This window comes from Rattus norvegicus, chromosome Y (genome assembly GCF_036323735.1).
Source record: "Rattus norvegicus strain BN/NHsdMcwi chromosome Y, GRCr8, whole genome shotgun sequence".
Classification (NCBI taxonomy): domain Eukaryota; kingdom Metazoa; phylum Chordata; class Mammalia; order Rodentia; family Muridae; genus Rattus; species Rattus norvegicus.
Genome location: NC_086040.1, coordinates 23730340 through 23752509, shown reverse-complemented (window position 1 = coordinate 23752509; position 22170 = coordinate 23730340).

The window sequence follows — 22170 nt, the reverse complement described above, 5'->3', positions numbered from 1 at the left end:
GGCCTTGTAGGAAGAGACAGCTTTTAGGTCTAATATGTTCATGCTAGGCCCAATGTAATATACAGTTTCCTTATGTTCCCTTTAAATCAAGATGTAGAACTCTAAGTTCCTTCTCAGCATCAGTCTGCCTGTTCTTTGTCATGCTTCACACCATGAAAATGGATTAAACTTCTGAAACTTGTAAGCCAGCTATAATTAAATGTTTTCCTTTATAAGAATTGCTGTGATGATATTGTCTATTCACAGCAATAAAGTACTGAGAAAGTCATAAGAATTTTCTTCATAAGCATATTGGTCTAAATATTTATATTAAAACACTGAATTTGAATTCTAAGTATCTAACAAAAAACTTGTTATCTAGCTATATTTGGATTTCTTCAGAGGTCAGCTAAGTAGTAGGACTTATCAGCTTCACGGGTAATTAAAACACGCTCACAACTTATCTAACAAGGTTTGCAAAAATAAAGCAAATTCAGGAATGGAATGAAATCCAGTCTTCAATATTTAAAAAAATAAGATGAACATAGAGATTAAAAGACAAGATATTTGATGATAGATTAGCAACTTTCAAAATGAAATGTTTATGATAAGCCATGTAATCTACAAATTTTATTTCATTTTAATAATAGTAATAATAATAATAATAATAATAATAATAATAATAGTAATAAATTAACTAGCTTGCTAGTAAGTGAGGACTTGCACATAATAAAAGACATATATCCAGTAAGTCATATGCTGGTGTTTGTCAAGTGAGCATAAGTAGTATCAAGTCTTATTACTTTATTAGTTAGTGAAGAAATAAATAAATAAATAAATAAATAAATAATGTCAGAGGAAAGTATTAATACTGAAACAAAACACAGTGTACTAATCTCCCTGCATTTCTACATTTTTGGCTTGTCTTTATAATACAATTGTTAAGATGATGTGAGCAGCTTCCTATTTCTAAGCCCATTTATTCTATGAAACTTGTAGGAGAAACACATTTAGTTGTACTGGCTTTTAAATATCTTCACAGACTATTCCAGAGTAGGTTATATTTTACATCAGATATCAATGATTCACCCATGCTACATTTGGGTCTCATTTTTTATCTTCCCTATTTCCCTAATAAAGAATGTTCCTCCTTTAAGTCCTCCTCCTTCTTTGGTATTCAGAGGACATACTGGAAGGATGCTACCACCACTTTAGTCCAGCAATTACACCGTAATCTCTCTTGGCTTACCCTGCTAGTCCACTTTAGTAATAGTAAGGATCACAGAAAATCAAGTCATTGCTATTCTACCAGAGGAGTCTCTCTCTTACTCATCTGCCATATTTGAAGCAGAATATATGGAACAAATTTATAGAACTGACATCTATTGAATTTAAAATAAAAATAAATTTCATAACAGTTGCTGAGCAACATCCATGATAGGAATGAAAGTGAAATAAGAAGGGAGAGGAGTGAAAGGTAGGAAACGAGAACACCAAACAGCAACCCATCTCTTTTTGAAAGGTGCTTAATGGGGCAGCATGTGAAGGGTGTCTATCCTCTCAAAAATCTCCTACTCTGATAATTAACACTTTGAAACCAAATTTAGATAAAAAGTTAAATGGGGCATACATTGTTTTCAAAGTCCAAACTTGGGAGTAAGCTGAATTATGCCTGAAGTTTGCGCGTATGAAAATTTGCATTTATTCCTATAATCCCCCAGATCAAACTACTGATTTTTGAGATTACTACTGTTCTCTGAGAAATGAATAGACAGAAAATCTGCAACATATAATAATGTAAAAGTTGTATGACCTCTGAAGAAATTATAGCCTGTATTCTGACTAGTTGTATGCTGCATGACATCCTCACAGTGACAGGCAGCAGCAGTGGGCACAGATCTAGCAGTCATGAGTTCATGACTCTCAGCAGCTGGTTTTCCCCAGTGCAAAAGCTCTGATATGTTGTCGGCTAAATGCATGAAATCCACTTGGACTGACCATATTCTCAATGCTCATGAATTACAGGAAACAACTTTCTCATCTGTCAGAAGTATGGGTGCCTAGTCACTGGTCATCAGTGAGTTTTAGTGCACATATGATTCCACATGGTACTCCTTAGGTGATGACCATCTTCATCTTTGAGTGTGAAAAGCAGCCATTCTCATTTTCATTCACAGTTAAAGATACTACAATCCTAGAGATGGGAGGTACAAAAATAACTGGTTTTGATCTGAGTTGGAAGCCAGACTCTATCACTTCCCAACCTTATGGTTACAGGAGACTTGTACTCTTACATAATTGGAAGTAGAATGTGGCTAACTAGTCCTAAGAATAAAAGAGGAAAAGTGAAATAGCAATTCTATTCAGAAACTTTTGTACCTCAGAGCATGCTTCCCTGATCCCCTCTCACATTTAAAGTGAAAAGGAAGTCCTAGAAGTATGGAGTACGATTAAAAATATTTCTACGATAATGCAGGGAAATTATTTTAAACCATACATAGAGGTTAAGGGAGCAGCTCTGTGGTAGAGCAACACTCTGCCTGTGTGAGACCTGGACTTGACCTTCACATCAAAAAGAAAAAAAAAAACCCAGCTGGCGGGGATGTGAGCAATGGGAACATTACTCCATTGCTGGTGGGAGTGACATTTGGAGATTTCTCAGAAAACTGGGAACAGTACTAACCCAAGACATAGCTATAACAGTCTTGAGCATATACCCAAAAGATGCTCCACCATCCCACAAACACTTCCTCAATTTTATTCACGATAGTCAGGAATTGAAAACAACCTAGATGACGCTCAGCTGAGGGATGGATACAGAAGACTTGGTACATCTACAGAATGGACTACTATCCAACTATTAAAAAAAATACATCATGAATTTTGCAGACAAGTGGGTGGAGAATATCATCCTGAGTGATGTAACCCAATCCCAAAAGGACATGCCTGGTATGTATTCACTAATAAATAATATTAGCCAGAAAACACAGGATACTCATGTTACATTTCACAGACCCAAAGAAGCTAAACAGGAAGGAAGGCACAATTGTGAACACTTAAAACTCACATAGAAGGGGAATAAAAATGTCATTAGAGTCAGATGGAGGGAGGGAACTGGGTGGAAGAGGGGATGAAAAGGGGAATGGGGGGAATTCATTAACAGGTGTGGGGAGGAAAAGGAGGGATAGCCAAATGGACATGAGAATGAATGTAAATCGGCAACTGACAGGGGTAGGGGTGGGCAACTCCAAGATGAGACAGACCTGGGATAAGGGAGTTAACCAAGATCAATGGGAGCATCCTTAGTTGTGACACACAGCACTGGGGATATGGTACCCAAAGAGGACACTTCCTGTAGCCAAGGCAGAAACCTTGGTGAAACAAGAGAGACACCATCCCATCCATGAAACTTGACCCAAAATCTATCCTGTCGTCAAGAAATGCAGGGACAGGGGATGGATCAAAGACTTAGAGAATGGCCAACCAATAACTGGCCCAACTATAGATGCATCCCATGGGCAAACACTAATCCCTAACAGCATTAATGAGTCTCTGTTATGCTTACATACAGGAGTCTAGCATGGCTGTTCCCTGAGAGTCTCCACCGAGCAGCTGACTCAGACAGATGTAGGTAACCAAAGGAAAAGAGTTGGCAGAACTTGAAGACTCTTATGTAAGAATTAGAAGGAAGGATTTTGGGACCAGGAGGGGAGTGGAACACCATACAAAGACCAACAGGAGCAACTCATCTGGATCTTTTAGGCTCTCAGAGACTGAACCACCAATGAAAGAACATACCCAGGTTAGACCTAGGCCTCCCTGCACAGAAGCAGCCTGGACTTCATGTCGGTCCTGAACATGGTGTGTGTTCCCAAAAGCTGTTGCCTGCATGTAGGATATGTTCTAACTGGGCTGGCATGTCAGGTTTCAGGAGCAGTGGATATGCCTAGTCTTTTAGAGAATTGATGTGTAAGGGTTGAGGGATATCCAGGAAGAACCCTACCTAGCCAGAGGAGAAGGGATTGGGGAATGCGGAGAAGGAATGTGTGAGTCAGTGATTAGGAGGGGGCAGTGGGCAGGATGTAAAGTGAATTAAGTTAAAAAAAATAATAATAAAGGGAGAAAAAACCTAAGTGGTAGTGTCACATGTCTTTAATCCCATCACTTAGGAGGCAGAGGCAGGCAGTATATAAGTGATAAGTGGGTTCAATATAATTCTAAAATTAGGAAAAGAAATTAAAAGAGGCAAAACAACCAGGAAACAAATAGGAAGGCAGGGGGAATCTGTTTACCAAATTGAGATGTAATATGCAGTTCCAGTATTGGCAAACACAAAACACAAATGAAGAATCTAGGAATGGACCCCACAGCCCCCAAAATGCCTAATTGATCTTGAAAGCTGACGTTCAATAGAGCTGAGACAGCTCTTTTCAATAACACTAGTGTTACTCAAACCTGACAGCCAGATATAATAGAAACTTTGACTATTTCAAAACTTACATAGAAATTCAACCAAAATAGATCATGGACTTACCTGTAAAACAAGAAAATAGGACACCAATAAAAACATGAAGACCAAGATAAAAAAAAAAAGAAAAGAAAAAAAAAAAAGAAAACTTCAGAACAAGGCCTTGGTAAAGAGTCTTCATACAAGGAAATATTGATAAACTAAACTTTGATTGTTAAAGGCCATGTTAGGAGGAAAAGCTGCAGCAGATGCTTCTTTGTGTAGCCCTGGCCAACCTGGAACTCTCTGTAGACCAGACTGAATTGAAACTCAGGGATACACCTGCCTCCGCTTCCCTAGTGCACGGATTAAAGGATGGGCCATGACTGCATGACTGGGGTAATATTTTTTTATAAAAACTACCAGATTTTAAAAACTACCAGATGAATTCTACCTAATATGTAAAGAACTCAACAAATTAAAAAAAAAAACTAATAGGAAATTCAACCAAGGGTGGATTGAAAACATACACTGATAATTCATCAAGAAACAAGAAATTCCAAATGAAACGACTAAATTCCAATTTAATCATCTAGTAGAGTGGCACATGTGCTTGCAAATTGCTCTACAGAGTGAGAGATGAAAACTGAAGCGACCTCTGATATACTGAAGTTCTCCAGAAGTGTGCTAAAAACTAGACAAAGCTCCTTTCTGGGACTGGGTCAGTGTTTGAGATGGCTGGCTGTTCTTCCAGAGGACCCAGGATTAATTCCCAGCATCCATATGGTTGTTCACAACTACCTAAAACTCCTGTTCCAGAAGTTTCCATACCCACTTCTGACTTCTAAGGACATCAGGCTCACACATGGTGCAGACATACATGCATGCTCAATGTTCACATTCATAAAAATATTAAGAGGAAGAGAGAGACATTCTCTAGTATTTCACTTGTGCTTTCTACATGTTTCTGTCACACCATGTAGCTCAAACAAACAAACTCAGACACAGGAGTCTTACACAGAAGGTAAACCTTACAGGTAACAAAGGAACTGTATTTTACACTTATAAACCTATAATTTAGATGAGCGCCTCTTTCAGTGTAGCACAGTTCATACGGTAGTAAAGTAAGCCAGTCCTACTCTGTCTATATTTCCAAGGCCATGTTCCCGCTCTTGACATACCAAGGGTTTTCACTCAAATGTTTCTTTAAAATTCTTTCTGGCAGAGGACTTGGTTAAATTGAAAGAGGGAGGTAATGAAACCTTACTGTAGGCAATGAAAAATTAGGTGGGGGATTAAAAAGAAAACAGTTAGAATCTTTAAGTAGTGTTTGTTTGAAGAGGAAGACTTGGGTGGGGAGGTTTTTGATACAGGGTCTTATTGTGTAACTTTGGCTGTCCTCAAACTCAAAATCCTCCTGACTCAGGCTCTCAAGTGCTGGGATTACTGGGCTATACCCCCACACCCAGCTGTGAAGTTCTTGATATAGGAAACAGAATAGTGTTTGTGTAAGTGTCAGGGAAAAGAAGGACCACCCAGCAGTTTCTACACTTTGTACAGTTTTCTTTGCTTTAGTCTTTCTGTACCAGAAATGAGATATGTTGAGTAGGTTATAATATTTCAATTTATTTGGTAAATGTTGATTCCCCTTGTGTAAACACGTAAAATTTTTGCCTTTAAAGAAGATAAGCTCTTTGATCTCCTTTAAAACCATTAAATAATATGTACCAAGCACTGAGAAGCCTGCCTGACTCAAATGCAAATGCTGTTTCGATGAAATATTAGGTGATGACTAGATTTTTCTTTTCCTTTCCACTAAATAGAACGGAAGCAATATTTTACTGTATGAAACAAATTTTCTTTCCATGTTTCAATGAAAACCATATACTGCATACTATTCAGGGTATCACTGAGGAGGCCAAGGTGTAGCGGAGTATAAGTATATGCTAGCATGCTCAAGGCTTTGTTGTAAATCCCCAACATGTGTATGTGCAATGTGTGCACATTTTTGTCCACTACATTTTAAGATATATATATATATATATATATATATATATATATGACATGTTTTATTTATTAGCATAATAGCCAACTTCCTAATTTTTTTCAATACTTCCTTTAAAATGTATTTTATTGGGGCAGGACAGATGGCTCGATGTTAAGAGCACTGGCTGTTCCTCTAGAGGATCCGGGTTTAATTCCTAGGACTCACATGGCAGCTCACAGCTGTGTGCAGCTCCAGTTCCAGAAGAACATGGAGAGAGAGAGAGAGAGAGAGAGAGAGAGAGAGAGAGAGAGAGGGGTATAGATACACACACACATATGTATGTATCTCCATTCCCACATAAATGGGAGGTGAACACACACTGCAAAAAGTTGTCTTCTCATATCACATGCACATAATGGCATGCACAGAGCCCCCATTACATATACATTAATAATGAAATAAAAATGTACAAAGAACATAGTGCTAGGCAAATTAAACATACAAGCTAAAACATTTCCCACTTGAAATAGCATTAATGTCTCCGTTTTTTTTTTTTTTTTCCTAATACAGAGATAACTTATTCCCTGGCAGAAGCTGACTCCACACTGCCTGAACCAATGCTGTGGCCATTATTGAGACGTGGAAGTTCCTTGCTTGGCACTCAGTTGATGTGGTGATTAGGACAAGGAAGCAGGAAATGGGTGTATCTTCTTATAAACACACCTTGCATTATTCTTGCTTACTGTACTTCTGTGCTTTCTCAAACACTGCTCTGTAACATGGAATGACAGCACAACACCCTATCTGACTGGTTCTGTTTTGTTTACCTAGATTTTAACACTGTGACATTGGGTAGTACTCAGGGTATTCAGCAAACTTAGAAAGAAGACTAGTGCAACAGAAATGATCACAAGGGCTTGAAGTGAATTCTAGCACTGTTATCCATTTGGTAGTGCAGATTTTGAAGTTCAATCATTTTTTTTCCTTTTTTTCAGATATGGGGACTGAACCCAGGGCCTTGGCCTTGCTAGGCAAGTGCTCTAACCACCTAGCTAAATCCCCAACCCAGGAGTTCAATCTCTTATGCATATTCATCCCCTTGGTTCTTCTACTTCCTAAAAGGGGGGCTTGGGTAAATATCTTAACCACTGCTTTAATTCAATTTCTTATAAAATGAAAATCAATTGTTTATCTCTCTCAAAGACTCTCTCCTTGATTTGCTTAGCTAAGTTTCATTAACATCTCCAGTCCTCAGTCCTAGCTCTTGTACTTTATACATGGGGTCTATATCCCCTAGCCCTAACAAGCATCTTGCTAAGTAAGTCTAGACTGTGCAAACCCAACATACATTGGGGCTCCTACATCTGTCTACAGTAAGAATCTGACAGTTTGGCTTAGCCAGGGTCTCTAATCCAATGTTTCCTTTTAGGGATTTTCTTTCCTTACCTTCTTGTCTATAAAACCTCATTTCTTTGTTACTGATGTAAGTAGAGTTTCAAACACAGAAAGAATAATGATCATTTTTCCACAATTGAAATGCTTGTAAATAAAATGCCACCCTTAGACCTGCCCAGCTCTGGTTTTCGAATCCAGGGCTGCTATGAGCAAAGTTAATTAGTACATGTTAAATACTTCCAATTGTTTCTAGCCAATGACACAGTCCATAAATTCCACATTTGACATCAGTATTTTTTGTGCTTCTTCTGTGGGTATAGAGGCCAGAGGACAATGTTAGATGTCTTTCCTCAGAGACATCCGTCTTCATTTACCCACTGAGATAGGGCCTCTCTTACCCTTTAATTGCCAAGTAGGACTGGTTGCACTATGCATTCCAGGGGAAGACATTATCCTCTGTCAGGCTACTATGTAATGTATCATGTCTTGCAGCTGCTAAATCGACTCTAAATGTTTTACACGCTTTCATTTTCTTAGTGTAGAATGCCATAAGCATGTCTTAGCTTTCCCCAAGTTCTCATCCTATTCTAGTTATGGAAAGGGATTTACTAGATTGAAAGATATATATTTTGGTTTTTTGAGACAGGGTTTCTCTGTGTCAAACACACTCTGAAGACCTTGCTGGCCTCCATCTCAGAGATGTGTCTGCCTCTGCCTCTTAAGTGCTGGGATTAAAGGCATGAACTACCACACCTGCATAGAAGATATATTTTTTAAAATAACAACTGCCTGAGAATAAATGCTCACCTCCCTGTAACTGCTTGCAGTGACACCATAACCCAGCAGATATTACCTTAACTTGCATTATTCTGCTACTAGTGAACTGAATCACTGCTAATGTGTTTATTCTTCAAAATTATGTTTTCTTTGTTGTTGTTGTTTTGTTTTGTTTTGTTTTTTGAGACAGGGTTTCTCTGTGTAGCCTTGATTATTCTGACCAGCCTTGAACTCACAGAGACCAGCATGCCTCTGCCTCCCAAGTGTGGGGATTAAAGGTATGTGCCACCACTATCCAGTTGAAATGCTGTTTTTATTATAACAACAATTAAGAAAATCAATGTGACAAGAGAAAAGAATCAAAACCGAATTAATATGTCAACACAGGTGTTACTTTTTACAAGTCTTCAGTAAAGAAGAAGGTAAAGGTTTAATTTTTTCAAAGCTATAATTCATATTCTAAAGAGAAATAATTTATGTATACATGATTTATATATAAAAACAATTATACCTGTTTAAAAATCAGCATAATAACAGCAGAAATTGCAATTACTAATTAGGAAAAAAACCCAGTATATTTATATTTTGATTTCCTTGTATCAACAGGTTTTCAGCCAATTTTTTGAGACAGATTGTAAATCAGTTTCTTCCCATGTGAAGGCATTACAACAGAATGTAATAACTTCCAAAAGACTTAATGTTTTGAGCTACTTTCAATAGTAAGGCAAAAATGAGAACATTTAACCAAATGAGGTTTTTTTTTTTTTTTTTTGCTAATACCACATATATCTTTTAATGTTAATAGAACAAAAATTCCCCTAGAGAATTAAAAGCCACAATTACCATTTTCATTATAGCATAAGCAGATTAAAATGTGGACCAGAAGCCTTTTTTTTCAGGGCAGCAAAAGAGAAGCAACTGGCTGAACCCCAGAAAAGCAGCACATCAGGACAATGTGTACTCACTCAGAATAATGAAGCAGCTACTTCTGTAGAGGTCCAGACTGGAGCCAAGAGAACCTCTCTGAGAGGATTAGCGTTCAGAGGGCACAAAGAGACCCAGACAAGAATGGGTACCAATAACATGGATGTGAGTGAGCTCTACAGAGGGTCTTCTTCAAAAATGTAATAGCTAATCCTACCTCAAACTATGAAGTCTCAGGAAACATGACATGTAATTCCCCTCACTTGCCACCAATCCCTATTATTTATGTGAACAGTAAGCTTCTAATTCCACTAGGATTTTATGTGTTTTACAAAATGTCAGAAGTTGGGGTTGGGGATTTAGCTCAGTGGTAGAGCGCTTGCCTAGAAAGCACAAGAACATGGGTGCAGTTCTCAGCTCCGAAAAAAAAAAGTCAGAAGCTACAAATGCCATAGAATATAATGAAATATTCATTCCTTACAATTTGCTTGAAGCATTAATGTCACACATTTCTGCTCCTATACTTCCCATATTCCTTTCTTTACAAAGCAAAAAAAAAAAAATCTTAAGGAAACCAGAACCCATTTAATATAATTCCCATCTTTTCCTATCCAAATTTCCAAGAAAACACTTGTACGAGTGTTTCAAATGTGATCATGAATGAAATATGAATCTTTGAACACAGAGTTTGGCTGCTAGCTGAATCCTTTTGTCTCCAAATATCAATGATAGCAAATAACTAATTTTAAATATGTTTATTTTTTAATATAACAAAAGAGGCCAAATAAATATTATCATAATTAATCTTCCTAAATAGGGTGCCTAAATGCTCACCCACAATGATTCTAAGTGCAGAGTTAATGCATCCACCTCTATCTTAACAAATCATGCAGCATAAAATAAAAACAACCACTTCACTGTATCAATTTTGAAAGTGCACTTAATACAGTGCTGTTACTATGGTAACCCAGGCAGACTAGTTCTTTAAAAGAATCACATCAGAGTCTAAACAAGATCATGTCATGGTCTTTTACTCTTCTTTCCTCACGAATGTTTCTTTTGCAAAAGCCTCAATAGAACAATATCTACATAATTAGTCATTTTGTCTAGCTTCTTTTGTCCCAGTAATTATTTCTAAAGACTTTGTTTTTTTAGGACACTATCCAATAAAATAACCTAACTAGGTCTGGGGCAATGGCTCAACTGGTAGGCGTCAGCCTAGCAAACTGAAGCCCTGAGTTTGATGTCCATCACCACATAATACTGGTTGTTGTTGTTGCACATTCCTGTAATCCCAGCACTTAAGAGGGAAACAGAAAGAAAGTTGTAGGAAGTTCAAAGTCAAGCTTGCTACATAATGAATTTGAAGCTAGTCAGACCTATGTGTGGCCTAGCCCTGTCTTATTTTAATTTTTATGTGAGACTTGTAGTTTTTGTTTTGTTTTGTTCTGTTCTGTTCTGCTTTTTGTTTTCTCATTCAAGACAGTGCTTTTCTGTGTAACTCTAGCTATCCCGGAATTCACTCTATAGACAAGGGTGGCCTTAAACTCAAAGATCTACCTGCCTCTGTCGGGATTAAAGGGATGTACTGATACATCCTGACATGAGACCCAATCTTAAAGAAAGAAAAAAGGAAAGAAAGGAAGGAAGGAAGGAAGGAAGGAAGGAAGGAAGGATGGAAGGATGGAAGGAAGAAAAGAAGGAAGGAAATGAAACCTGAACACAATTCAATGTCAAAATTTTGCCATGCCAAGTTCTAGACTTTTTGGTACAAAAATTATTTATGTGTCCGATATGCAGCAATATTCAATTTTTTAAAAAACTTTTTGATATGATCAACAAAATTAATAAACGGCTACTCCATTTTTCTCTCCAGGGCATTCATGCAGCAAGCACACCTATAAAGTCTATACTATGTTTTCAGGACGATTCTTACAATGATTCTGTGAAGTAAATAGATATAGGTATTATTATCTCCACTTTAAAGATATAGCTATGTGTAAGACAAAAACAGCCGTGACAAATCGGGTCAAGGGAAACAGAAGAAGGAAACAGAATTACCCCTTACACTCCCAGGTGAGACTGGATGAGCCCTGTGGCTCAGTGACCACATGGCACACCACACTCAGGGCCCTGAGCACGAGCCTGGTATCAAAAAATAAAAATAAGGAGCGAGACAGGGTAACTCACTTCTGTCAACCCAGAACTTGAGTGGTTATGGCAGGAGGACCAGACCTTCACAGTCATTCTCAGCTGCATGTCGTCTGAATGTCATCTTTTATCTGTGGTCTTGCAGGATGTGTGAGAGATTTGTGCTAAGGGTTTTACTGATCACTGCTCACAAAAAATAGTATAATAGAAGCCTTTCAAAAATATTTGGTTTTAAACCTCCACAAATTTACCACTTTAACCATTCCTTAGGATATACAGTTAAACAAAGCTCTATTATTTTAAATCAGATATAAGGAAATAATAATAATGTAATCTCACATTGTTTTGTTTTTGAGAAAAGAATATATTTACTATCAGTTTACATATATATGTGGTAGATAAGTAATCAATGCATCAAATATATTAATGTAAAACTACCACATTAAACTATAGTTAAATAGGAAATAGATATATTTATTAGTACAGAACTGCTTCATTTATAAATAAATTTGCTGGCTCAAACTTCTGTTCACATTCCCTAGCCCCCTGTGATACTGGGGACAAAGCATCCATTTCCTCATAAGCCAACTGTTCAAACACAGAGGTCAGAAAACAACCTGATGGAGGAAGGTCTTTTTTCTCTACCATGGGTGCTCAGGGACTGAACTCAGGCTGTCAAGTTTTGCTTCAGGTGCCTTTACTTGTGAAGCCATTTTGATGGCCCATCCCAACCTTCATTGTGTTTCTTCTTACATCGTGCTAAGGAATGACCACAGAGCTCCATGAATGACAGGTAAGCTATATTACTTATTTTGAGACAGGATCTTATTATGTTGCCAAGTTTTTCTGAACTCACTCTGTAAATAAGACAGGCCTTTGACTTGTAATCCTTTTGTGTTGTTAAAGTTCTTTATGTAAACATAAGTTCCTCAAGGCTGAGTCTCAATGATGAGCTTCGTGATTGTAAATGGTGTGAAGACCCTAAGCCGACTCCCTTAGACTGTCCCTTTGAAAGTCACTCACTGTTCACGCCTGAGTCTGAACATGCCTGTGACTATCCAAATCTGTCAAATGTGTTCTCTGAGTGTGGGGAGCTTGGCATCAGTGTCTTCCCAGGCATTTTCTACCTTATTTTTTCAGACAAGGTCTCTGATTGAACCTGCAGCTCAATGACACCATAATATGACTGGAAAGCAAATCACACTGTCTATCTCCCCAGAGTTGGAGTTGTAGGTGTTTGCTGCCTTCCACAGCCTTTACATGGGTGTTAGGGACGAAATTCACTACAGCCCTAAAATGTATGCTTAGCAGGGCACCAGCCCTTACCAATCTGAAAGCTAAACATGTGACCAGACATCACAGATCTACACAGAGTTCCCCTTGTTTTGCCTCAGCCTGCTTATTTGCAGTGACCACCAATGTGATAAATGCACTGATTTATGTTTTTTTTCTGTATCAAATAAAATATTATGTGATCACCTCCAGTGGTTATAACCTGAGTCTGTGCTCCCAGGCTACGAGCACTTAGGTTTTCCTCAAGAATTAACTATCTCTTATTTCTTGGGGTGAGTGCTGTATTTTGTGTCAATAGCACCTACCAGCAATTTTAACTCCCTAATGGATATATTACTAGTATAATTTATCCCAATACTCATTTATATCTGAGACAGGAGGCAGATGTTTCTGATAATTTAGTAAAAGAAGCCATATAGCATCTTTTACCAAATCAACTGTCAATTCTATAAATCATGGTGCATACTGGTATTGACTACTGGCATTCCTTAGGAGGAACTAAAATTATGGAATTCATGGGGATGTTTTTCCGTCACTGAGGTACTCAATTAAATTCTATCACTTAACAAGAATGGATACATTTTCAATACTATTCTAGCATAGACCCTATGTCATACTATGAATGTTCAGGGACACCAATATCATGGTACTAACAGTGCCCTCATCTGACATAGCATCAGATACATGTTAGAGCAACAGTAGTTTTGTACTTCTGAATATGTCTCCGAATAGAGCCGCACAGAAAAGGTTACTGAGAACAATTTACGTGAGTATTTAAAAGCACTTTACTAATCTGCATTAGTCACAGCTCTTTGCACTGTGTAAGTTGTGGGCTGAGGCCCTGTACTCAGCAGACAAAGAAGGAATGCATTTTAGTGCAAGGATGGGATATCACTGATTGACAGTTCTTGGAAAAAGGTTAAAAATTCAAAAGGAGCGTCTGCATTTGGTTCTGAACTTAAAAGCTTTTTTTTTTCTATTCCCAACAGAAGAGCAGTAGCAAGTCATAGCAGGATGCCTTGGAGATGAGAAACAGGAGCGATCAGAGAACTCAATTTGCAATTAAATGGACTGTAAACAATTCTTACAAGTTCATCAAAGAAAATGATTAAAAATAAACTTGGTTGCGAGAGGGATTTTTATGCACCTAACCATTTCTTAACCTCATTAATAAACAAGGAAATTTCAACCTCCCCAAACACCCCAAGAAAAAATTAACAACAAAGTGCTCAAAAACAAAAAAAAAAACACTCTAATGAACTAAATTAAAACCCCAGGCAGCTATAGGTTTACAGCCACTGAGCAACAGACAGGATTGAAACAGCATCACAATTCTTACCAACTGACTGCAAGTCTTACTGATAATAACTGCTAATTGAAATGAGATAAAAACTGTATTCAAGGCTAAACTGAGATAACCCGGGTCTGGATCCTCAGCAGAACCAACAGCAGGGATGGCAGAGTCCAGGGCAACAGATTGCAGTAGTAAGGGCTCAGATGGGAGACCTCAGCCTAACTTTGTGGGTGCTGTAAAGGGCTGGAAATGTCACGATGAAGAAAGTCGTAGAGTATTTGCCAGGCAGCATTTACTGGATGAGGAAAGGCTCTTCTTGTGTCACAGTACTAGCACAGGCACTGGATGAAATAAAGCCAAGCAGGAATGCACTGAACAGTGGCTCGCACTCCGTATGTATACCTGTGGCAAAATTCTGGTTCTGTGAAGATTTCAAAGAAGAAGGAAAACAATATCACATTTCAAATAAATTAACTGTTCATACCATTTAGTCTCACAGTACAGCTAACCATCAACATATCCGTAAAACCCTAACCCGTGGGTTCACAGTCACTTTCTCCTATGCAGACACCACTCGCTCGACCTCTTTAGTGGCTGAGAAACCGGAGAAGCTGAGGTGATTACTGGGCAATGTTTTTTTGATTTCGGAATATCCTAGAACCAACTCAAACAATTTTTTACTTTTTTCAGTTGTAATAAAGTTATAGGAAAAGAGTCTATGAATAAAAGATAGAAAAACACATGCTTTGTTCTATGACTTTAAACATCGGAAAATGTAGAAATATCACAGGTACTGAGACAACTTTGTAAGTGGCAAGTTACTATAAACATACACCCAGAGCCCGCGCTCTATGGCCTCCTCATAATCATAGAATGCTTATGGCTCATTATTGTTTTTTATTGCTGCTCTGCAGTAATTTTTATTTTGGGGACAGGATTACATTTATTCACCCCAGGATGACCGACCATCCTATGGCTTCAGCCTCCCTTGCTGGGATTGCAGGAGCGTGTGGCCTGCCGCACCCAATTTATCATGATCTTTTCTGAGTACATGCTAGATCTGTCTCCATTAGATCTTTGTTATTAATGCAGAATTCCTAACTAAATGAACTTGGCATCACCTAAGCATGGGTAAAGAGCCAGAAGAAGGTCAAGACTTCTGAATTGACCAGGATGTCCTTTCTCACAGCATCTGACATCTTTCTAAGCAATCAATACATGGACCACTGGCACCTACAATGGCATCCTGAGCATTTCTATGAGGACAAGTCGCTGGCACTCTAGCAGTTGTGATACAGCTACCAACACATATGAAGTTTGAGAGATTACTGCTGAATTCTTTAAGTGTAAGTTTTAGATATATTGGCAAGTGGTTGACTAAAATCCTATCACAACCTAAAAGCCAAATAAATGATTTCAGATAAGGAGATTGCTAACAGGGTGCCAAACACATTTAATTAGATGTTTAATGCTGTTGGATGAGTTTTCATCATGACCTTTACTGTCATAGTTATCATTCCCAATAGTTCTTTGTTTATGCTGGCAATTCACTAGTGTGAATACAAAATTATACACTAACTTGTGGATCATTTGGCAACCGGCCCGCCTCTCATCCCATTTTAGTTCAAATTGTTAAAACAGATCATATATTCCAGGTCCATGTGAATCACTGACAGGCTGTTCATCTGATCAGCCAACCAGAAATTTTCAAAGCCTACCTAATGTAAGGGAGCAGTAAATACTGGAAACTGAGAAAAATAAAGGAAAAAAATGAGAAAACATAGAAACAGTTATCTAGTTCAATGCTGATCATTCAGAGTGACTGCTGGTAAAAAGGAAACCAATAAATCACACAGATACACAAAGCCCAGACAACGAGGGTGGGTAAAGTAGTAAAGTAGGAAGGAGTTGAATGCAAAATTGGAAGGTAAACAGTGGATGAGTGTGTGGTTGTTGTTGGGGAAAGCAGGAAGGAAGGGGAGGGAGAATATGCTAGCCATAGTGGTTCGTTCCTGTAGGCCTTCACTTAGAAGGCTGAGGCAGCAATGCAACAAGTTTGAGGCTAGTCTGTGCTACAGAGTAAGACCCTTTCAAGAAAAAATAAGTGATGGAAGCACAATAGGCAACCTGTTGTTAGGCTACAAAGCATTTGCTGGACAGGGGAGCACTTGGTTGACTACAAATCTCTGCTTTGCCTATAAAAGACAGGAAGGGCCAGACAGTGGGGGCTCATGCCTCTAATCCCAAAACAGGGAGGAAGAGGTAGGCAGATCTCTGAATTGGTGGCCAGCCTGGTCTACAATGTGAGTTGTAGGACAGCTGCACAGAAAAACCCTGTCTCAGAAAATCAGGGAGAGAAAAACAGGCAGGGAGTGTGATCATCTGAGGCCTGTTGCATTCTCTAACCTACATGACACTCTTAGAGCATTGGGTTTCAAGCCCAGGGTCTTATGCATATGATGAATGCACTCTACCAGTTGACTGCACCCACAGGCTATATAATATTGATTTCACTAATGAAATGGTAATGTCTGTGTTCGCCTTAAAATTTCCACAAAAATCACATCTGACCACTATTCTGAATATAATGATAAATCTTTTAAGCAACTAACTCATTCAATATATTCCCTTAGAGTTTATTGAATGGTATAGCTCAATTCTTATAACAATTCTCTTAAGGAGAGTAGGTTGAGACAGAACTCACTATGTAGCCCAGGCTGACCTCTAACTTGAAATTCTCCTGCCTAAGTGCCAGGATCATAGTGTGTAACATCATGCCAAACTATGTCAATGGCATGTTTGCTGCTTTAGAGACATTAAGGGAGTTTTACTTTTGCTACTGTGAATGCTATCTTTTGATCAGGAAATTGTCATAGTACATTATTGAGGAATGAATATGTAGATACAGTGACCATTATGAAATCAATTGCTCTGTCACAATTTTAAGTTTTTCCATAGGCTCCTGGAGTACAGCTCCCTGGTCCCCATCACTGTTCTAACTGTAGGACTTTCTGTACCTTTTACTTCCAATTACAATACTAATTTTCCAATGTTCACTTCATTTTCAAGAGGCATATTTGTCTTGCTCCAACGGTTACTTGCTCTCTTCTAGCCCTTTTCATATTTGTTTTAACAGACTTGATTATTATTATTCAGATTTACTCTTCAGATTACCACTAATGGCCTTCTTAAATCTCCTGTCTTCCTGGCTTTCATTCAGATTTCTATTTTCACACTAATTTAAACTACTACTAACCACTGAGACTCATCAATACCTCCACATCCCTCTAATCCTTTTAAATCAAATATCTTGTGCGAACTGAGTGACAAAAGCACACTTCAACATCTGTCTAGGTCCAGAGCATCTAGCACTATTGGAGTAGAGATATGATAAGTCCATAAAAAACTATTTTAGAAAAGAAGGATGTTCTGAGGTACCCTGGGTGAAGTCACTTACTTTTATAGGTTTTCTGGCTTCTGAGCTGCTGCTTGTAGCCCAGCCAGAAAGTCTGGAATTAGATGCCCAGAACCACAGTACCTTGGTCAAGGTCAGAATCCTAAGGGAGGTGTGTGGAATGGAAACTGACTCTCAATACTATTATTGTTATCAGTCAGAGTTCCATAAATGGACCCAGAACTTGGTTTTTATTTTCCAAAATTATTCAGTCCCTCTTTTTTGATATGAACAGGGTGGCCAGTAACAGTTTGCATGCATTGCCTTTGGGTTGATTAACTTTAAAAACATTCTATAAAATAGAGATGAGTGTCTGAGTTTTCTCAGAGGAAGAGGGTTTCTTTGTGCTCTATTTGTATTGTTCACTGGATCTTAAGGAAACGCTTATCATAACTCTGGATAGAGGCTCTTTACTCAGATCTTTTCTTCCCAAAGGAGAAAGATCAGAGGTTACCTGTAGGAAAATAATTGCAGGAGCTGCACATTATGAAGCCATATTCGACTGTTGAGGACACAAGGAACTTAATTGGATCAATCCTAGGTATGCAATGAGATACTTCGGGAGAAGAAGAGGAAAGGGCACTTGGGCATGGCTGATGCACAGCATGAGGTCATCAATACTAAAAAGAAAGAGGATTGGTGTAGTTCTTCTTCATCTTAATAAATGTGTAGAATTTTTTAAAGTTTTTTCTCTCCACGCATGGTTACGGAAAGATTGACATAATTTATTTATTTTTATTTACATTTTAAATGCTATTCCCTTTCCCTGTTTCACCTCCAGGAACCAACTATCCCATCCCTCTTCCCCTGATTCTATGATGGAGCTCCTTATACACCTACCACCTACTCCCTCCAACCTCCATTCCCTGACATTCCACTACCCTGGGACATTGAGATTTGACAGGACAAAGGACCTCTCCTTCCAAGTCCATCCTCTGCTACATATATGGCTAGAGTTATAGGTCAATCCCTGTGTAATCTTGGGATTTTAGTTTGTTCCCTGTTATTTCCTGGGGGAAGGATATTTTTAAAGTTGTCACAGATATAATTTTAAGGAAACAGGTGCAAAGCAGAGAGGAACATGTTGTTATAAACATAAGCACACATCTATGGAAGGAAACTAATTAGAATGTCCAGTAGTTCTTATGATGCCCAGCCATACTTCTCCAGATTTCCAGTGTTTTTTTGTCACTGAACTCTGCCATTTAACATTAAAGGAAGGCCATTCTAACTCAAAGAATCCATACACACATCCTTGTCTTTATAAGTCTTCAGGAAATAATAAAGATATTATCCCCAAGGAGAGAACTGCTTATTAGTTTTAATACAAAATTCTCAATTCACAATGACAAACAACAGAATGTTCAGAAGAGACAGAGATAGACAACACATAAACAAATGTATATAAGGAGACAATTAATGGTGGCTACAACACAATCATACACTTCCAAAAAGGGTCATTTGGAGACATCTCACTAGAATCTTGATGTCTGTTACCAGAAGTAAAAAAATGGCCATCACTATGTTCAACAGAAGGTGTTATATCGAGTAGTGAAGTGGCAAGATTAATGACAATTTCTATAGGCAATTTAGACCATGGTATCACAGGTGAATGGACAACTCTGTTTAGTTTCTTTGTCTTGGTTCCCTGTTGAATGCCTCAGGTTGCACTTTGAAAGATATCTACAGATATCAGGGTCATAGTCCATGATGAAATGTATAAGTTGCTCAAACTGGTTACAATTTCAAAAAGATAAATCTAAGGCTTCCCGATATTACAGGGTAAAATCGACAGACAACTCAGAATGACCAAAGCTTGGAGGGAAACATTTTCAATAGACTAACTCCAAATGCAAATTGCCAGATTGAGTTTTAAAGACACATATCCTGTTTGGCTATTGAAGGGGGAAACAAGAAAGCAGTCTAACAAGAGTCAAGAACATGTGGTTAGCTATGTCATCTTCTCAGTTTCTAAAAGAAAGTTGGGTGTTCTGCCATAAAACTTATCAGGCCAGGGGGTAGAATCACGAAACAGCTTGAGCTTAGAAAAGATGGAGGGATCTTTGTCCTCATAGCCAATGTGAAAAGAAAATAGACAAAGTAATGCAGAATGACAAAGGGTGCAAACCCACCAGGCATGGAGATTGGTATCTAATGAGGTGCTTCTAATGGGAGAAGAAAATAAAACAGGGTAGTGAAGAAGGTATTTATAAATATAACCTAAGGTTGTATTTACACGTGGTTGTCTAAATAACCATAACTAGTTGTAGAAAATGATTAATAATTGAAATAAATAATTCCTTCGTATTTTGTTAACAAAGTGTTTCTATAGATTTTTGTGTTTTCTTTCATCAATTACTGTACCATGCAATATAATAACAATTAAGACAATACAATCATTTTCATATTCATTTCAAATTTGAGATAATAAAGTGCCCTAAATCCCATTTCACCTATTCTAAATCTATAACATGTTTGACATTGTGGAATTGATAATTATATCTCATTCAGTATAACTATGACCTGGGTAAATATATAATTCGTTTCGATTTGTATGTAGCATCATTCTATTATATCAAGGTACCATTATAATCTGGTCATTAATTTCATTCACAAATTATTCACAATATAAGGAAGTATGATGTTGTCTCAAGTTGACAAGAAGTAGACTCGTGATGGCTAATTTGGTTGCCTACTTGACTACAACAGGAATTATATAAAACAATAAAATAATGGGCATATCTTTGAAGGACTTCTGCTTTCATTCAATGTGAAAAGATCTACTTCTAGTCTGAATATGTAAAATACAAAAACACACATTGAATCCAGATATTTAATTCTGCTACAAAGTGAGCAATTCCTTCTATTGGAAGCCTATATGAGGACATGGAAGAAAGAGGACTTTGTTCTTATCCTGCTTGCTCTGTCTTGATAGAAAGTTTATTTCATTACTGGCATTAAATCTTAATTTAAAAGAATTCCAAAACCACAGAAGACAACTTAAGACATCATTCTTGGTGATGGAGCAACTATAAGATTCTTGAACTTAACTTTCACAGCCAGTCATTGTTGGATTAACTGGACCAGAGACTGTAAGTCACTCAAATAAATCTCTCCTCACCCCATATGTCCACAAACCAATACCGGCACACACACACACACACACACACACACACACACACACACACACACACACACACATATATATATATATATATATATATATATATATATATATATATATATATATACATATCTCAGATCTATACTTCTCTATCTGTTCATCTGCCTACCATGATACCTAGATACCTAGACATATAAATAGACACAAACATTAATGTTAGGTTGCGTCAAATTGGTATAGACCCAGGATAGAGTAGGTGCCTCCAACCATGTCACAGGGATTTGGTGCTTAATTCTTCTCAATCCAAGATATCTGTTACTGCTGTGGAAGCAAACTTCCTCCATAAATTAGAACTCAGTTAAACAGGACATAAACAAAACTTTGCGAGAGTTTATAGGTATCTTAAGAAAAAAGATAAAGAATGCCAATAAAGAATTTTGGTTTCAATTAAACTTCATGCATTTAGACTCCGTCTTTAGCACTATGTTTCACGGCTCACAACTCTACTTTTTTTCCCTGAGGCCCACATGCACAATGGACAACCAGGAAGACACTGCTTCAAGCACTTGCCAGTCAAATCCCCTTAAAGCACACTCTGCAGGAGTAAACTACACCCTCAATCTTGCACTCCATTTTCTGATGCACAACTCTGACTGCTTTCATGGAGACCAGCTGTGACTAGGACTAACCACATAAGGTCCTGCCCCAATTCCTTGTGTAACAAGACCCCTTAAAGCACACCCAGGAACCTTAAATAGCATCCCAATCCCTAGGGTCCATTATCTGGAGAACAACTTCCACCTCTTTGCTCTAGATTAATCTGGTAACAGGGTCCCCAATCAAAACCTATACTAGGTATCATAGAAACAAGTTAAGCACACAAAACCCAATAGGCCACATAGGCCATAAACATCCGTGGATAGACTCCTACTGGGTTTGAACTTTTGCAAGTAACTGGTGCTCTGGGACACTCAGACTAGAAGTTAGAGAAAAAACAGGAATCAATGGTGTGGGGCATCCAAAAGCACTTTTCCAACACTGATAATCTCAGAAATCATCATGTAAATCAATAATAACTGCAAAACCAAGAGAGCTAAAGGCCAACATAAGATCACAATCAATAACTCCAGGGCAATTGGTAAAACCATGTTCTAGCTATCCTAAAGCAGCCTGTCATGAATATTAAATCACAGCTGCAGCAGAAAATGACCTTAAATCTAATCTTATGAAGATGGTAGAGAACTTTAAAGAAGTAATGAATAAGACCTGTAAATAAATATAGGAAAACACGATCAAATGAGCGAAGAAAATGAATAAGATTGTACAAGGCCTGAAAAGAAAAATA